Source organism: Phocoena sinus, chromosome X (assembly GCF_008692025.1).
Source record: "Phocoena sinus isolate mPhoSin1 chromosome X, mPhoSin1.pri, whole genome shotgun sequence".
Taxonomy (NCBI): Eukaryota; Metazoa; Chordata; class Mammalia; order Artiodactyla; family Phocoenidae; genus Phocoena; species Phocoena sinus.
Genome location: NC_045784.1, coordinates 85908740 through 85913672, shown reverse-complemented (window position 1 = coordinate 85913672; position 4933 = coordinate 85908740).

The window sequence follows — 4933 nt, the reverse complement described above, 5'->3', positions numbered from 1 at the left end:
AATATGGTGGTGGGAGGAGCTGGAAGAAAATGCTCCAAACTCTTCACAGCAGTTCTCTGGTTGGGGAAGTGGGGGACATGATTGAGGATTTCTTTTGTGTTAAGTAGTTTGTAATATTTGAATTTTGTATAATTTTACATGATGTTTGTAATCTGAAAATTTTATTACTTTAAAAAGTAGATATATGTAAAGAAATCATTCACACACAGTGTCTGCCCCCAACAAGTTTAAGATCTGGTTGAAGAGGGAGAGATGTACTGCATACAACTAAGTAGAAATATAAGACAAATTAAGATAGGTGCCCATGAAGGATATGGGCTATCATCTGTTGAGTGCTTATTAGATACCAAGGTTCATGTCGGATCACTTACATAATTTTATTTCATCACAACACTCCTCTGAGATAGATGCTATCTATCTACATTTTTCAGACAAAGAAGCTGAAGCTGACAGTGACTTGCCTAAGGTCACACAACTACTCAGGGAAAGAGGTAGAATTTGAATCCTGGTCTTTTTTATTGCAAAGCTCATATCCTTCCCATTTTACTACACTGCCTCCCATAGATGTTTGGTCCAATGGTCTGGACTGGGTAGGACTGAAGTCAGTGGGTATTTTATACTCAGCTTTGGCTTTTTAAATGGGGCAGGTGCATTCACAGAAGGGAACAAAGGATGCTTATCTCTGATATATACCCAAACTAATCTATGGCTTAGCCTGCTCTGTATAGTTTCCTGACCTCCATGCGCTCATATTCTTGGCTTTGGACTCCAGTCCCTTCTTGCTTTCCAGACCCATTTTACTCTGCTTCTCTGGTTTACCAACCTCTGCCTGCCTCACTTGACTCTTCAATTTGCTCTTTTCCATTGGATTGGCTCACTGCAATCAGGACACAAAACAATTTCAATACCCAAAAGAATTTCCTTATACTACCCCTTTACAGTCACACCCTCCCCACCCCCAAACCCCTGGCAACCACTGATCTGTTCTCTTTCCCTATAGTGTTGTCTTTTTGAGAATGTCGTACATATGGAATTATACAGTACACAGCCTCTTGCATTGAGGGTTTTTGAGCAGAGGAGTGATGTAGTTAGGGCTATTTCAAGAAGATCACTTTGGTGGTGTGTGAAGGATGGATTACACAAGGGTAAAACTAGATGTCGAGAGACCAGCTGCAAGAATTTAAACTAGAGATGACTATATGTGGTACATATTCATTCATTAAAGGGCCGATTGTAATTAATCAAAGAGCTGTAGGGGAAAAAAAGAAACTAAACTAGGTCATGTTTACATATCTATAATGTTTTGATATATTTTAGTTTCCATTGATTACTCAAAGGGTATAATAGTACACACTATAGACAAAACAAAACAAAACAAAACAAAAAAACTAGCCACAAAAGGATACATACAGAATAGTCCAAATCTTATTTTTTAAAAAAGACATGTATATATAGATAGTAAAATGTCTGGAAGGTATATAAATATACACCAAGATCTTAATGTGTTATTTCTGCATGATGGAATTAGAAGTGATAGTTTTCTTCTCTATAATAGTTTACATTTCCAAAAGCCATATTTCCTCTCCTCCCACTTCCCCACCCCAACCCGGATGCCTGGAGAATAGGTAGGAGAATAGGTAGTATATACACAGTTCTTTGTTCCTTTGTACTACTTGGCATAATTCTAGGCACACGTTAGACAATAACTTTTATCATTATTTTATCAGTTATAATTTCTAAGTTACTAAGGAAAGAGTTAAGGTACTGTAATGAAGTGGCTTGGCCAAGATCACACAACTAATTAAGGATAAATCAGAATGTAATCTAGGGCTCATACTCCTGGTCTATACTTCTTTTTTTTAAAAACTTTTTATTATAACAGTGTTCAAACATACATAAAAGAGAGAATATAATATAGTTTCATGTACCACCAACCAGCTTCAACAATTATCATTTTGCCATTCTTATTTCATCAAGCTTCCAATAATTGTTTCTTTTCATCTGGCTGGAGGATTTTTTAAAAAAATTTACAATAATTAATTTGGTGTGCAATCTATAACTGTTAAAGACATTAAGAAATACACATAGCACTATACCATCATCACAACCAACAAAATTAACAATAATTCCTTAATTTCAGTCCATATTCAAATTTTCTCAATTGTTTTCAAGATGTCTTTGTACTGTTGGTTTGTTCAGATCAGCATCCAAACAAGATCTACACATTGCACTTGGGTAATAGGTCTCAAGTCTCTCTTATTTTGTAATAGACCATACTCCCTTTTTTATGTCACTGATTTGTTGAAGAAACGGGATCATTTTTTCTGTAGACTGTCATGCACTCTGGATTTGGGCAATTGCTTCCTTATGATATTGTTTAACTTGCTCTCGCATCACCTATATTTCCTATGAACTGTTAGATCTAGAGATTTGATTAGATTCAGCATCAATTTTTCAGCAAGGATACCTGATAGATTGTGCTAGGCGCTTCCTACCACATCAGCTTGTGAGGTGCATTATGTCTGCATATCTCATTTTGATTGATGCTAAGATCAATCAGTGAGTTTAGATGATGCCAGCTTATCTCCCCTATTATAAAGTTCTCCATCAACCTTTGCCTAGATTATTATGGAATTGCAAGATGGTGATTTTCTAGTGCTAACATTTCTTTGGCATTTATTAGCTGGAATTCTATAAATAATAACTTTCCCTCATCAGCTATCTGCTTACTCTGAGAAACAATTTATACAAGGAAAGGCAGAATAAATGCTTCATTTCTTTTCTCTTTATTGGTTTTCTGAGTAATAAGTTGTTGCCTTAGCAATCTCCAATGGTGCTCAACAAAGGTTTTTTGCTTTTAGCATCATTATGAATTTATGTATTTTTATATGTTTGATGTGCTTCAATCCAATGCAGTCATTATTCTTTGTTTAATAAACTTTTTATCTTAAACTAGTTTTAGATTTACAGAAAAGTTGCAAAGATAATACAGAGAGTTCTCATATATCCCTCACACAGTTTCCCCTATTCTTAATATCTTACATTACTATGGTACATTTGTCACAACTAAGAAACTGTTATTGATACATTGTTGTTAACTAAACTCCATTGTTTACTCAGATTTTACTAGTTTTTCCCTAGGGCCCCTTTTCTGTCCCAGGATCCCACTCAGGATACAACATGACACTTAACTGTCATGTCTCTTTAGCCTCATCTGGTCTGTGATGGTTTCCCAGACTATCCTTATTTTTGATGACCTAGACAGTTCTGAAAAGTACTGGTCAGGTAATTTGTAGAATTTGCATATATTTTTGCCATGATTAGACTGGAGTTATGTGTTCTTGGGAGGAAGACCACAGAGATAAAGTGTTGTCATCATATCATATCAACGATACATGCTAGCAACATGACTTATCACTAATGATGTTAAACTTGATGACTTGGCTGAGGTAGTGTTTGCCAGGTTTCTCTGCTGTAATAGTATCCCCCATCACTCACTCCATACTCTAGTCTTTGGAAGCGAGTCACTAAGAACAGCCCACATTCTAGGGGTGAGGAGTTAAGTTCCATCTCCTCAAGGAGGCATTATCTACATAAATTATTTGGAATTCATCTGTATGGGAGATTTGTCTATTTTCCCCAATTTATTTATTTGTTCAATCATATATTTGCATCATGGATATTTATTTTATTCTTTGGGCTATAATCCAACCCTTCCTTCCTTCCTTCCTTCCTCCCTCCTTTTCTCTCTTTCTCTCTCTCTCTCTCTCATTCGTTCATGGTGCCTTGCTACAATCTGGTGATGGTGAAAGTCTAGGTTTCTGCTCAGCCTTTGCTGGCATGGGTGGGGTGGGACAACATTTTTTTCTGTGATGTTTGGCTGGAACAGAGCAGTCGTTGTCTAAAAGTTTTCTGTCTTGCTAGGCTGCCCCTTGCCTAGTCCATTGGCTAAAGACAGCAGACTTTTGTTGGAGTTTTTTTGTTTTGTTTTGTTTTATTTTGGTCTACACTCATTGGCATTTCCAACTTGCTGGCTTCTTCAGATCCAAGTCTACGATATGTGATGCAAAAAAGAAAACCCAGAGAACTCACCGCCATGTACTACCTTGGGTTCTGAGGTCTCTAGCCTGTCTGCCTTCTTATCTCCATCTTTCAGAGGCTTCTTATGTTTGCTTATGTCCAGATTTTTAGTTGTACTTAGTGAGAGTAACAGGAAAATGTACGTCTACTTCATCTTCCCAGAAACAGAATTCCAGCAATGAACTTTTGGACATTGACCTTATATCCTGCTATCTCACTAAAGTCACTTGTTAGTCCCTGGAGTTTTTTGTAAATTCTTTGGGGTTTTCTACATAGTTTCATTTCCTCCATTCCAACTAGCATGCTTTTAGAAAATTTTAAAAATCTTTATATCTTTTAATTCTTTAAATGCCATATCATTGCAAGTTTCTTTTTTTGTTTTTATATCAAGTTCATTTTTATTGAAGTATATTTGATTTGCAATATTACGTTAATTTCAGTGATTCAGTATTTTTACAGATTATGCTCCATTAAAAATTATTACAGGGGCTTCCCTGGTGGCGCAGTGGTTGGGAGTCCGCCTGCCGATGCAGGGGACATGGGTTCATGCCCCGGTCCGGGAAGATCCCACATGCCGCGGAACGGCTAGGCCCGTGAGCCATGGCCGCTGAGCCTGCGCGTCTGGAGCCTGTGCTCCACAGCGGGAGAGGCCACAACAGTGAGAGGCTCGCATACCAAAAAAAATATTATTACAGGATAATGGCTATAATTCCCTGTACTATACAATATAGCATTGCTGCTTATCTATTTTACATATAGTAATTTGTATCTCTTAATGCCATACCCCTAATGTGTCCCTCTCCTCTTCCCCTCCTCACTGGTAACCACTAGTTTGTTTCCTATATCTGTGAGT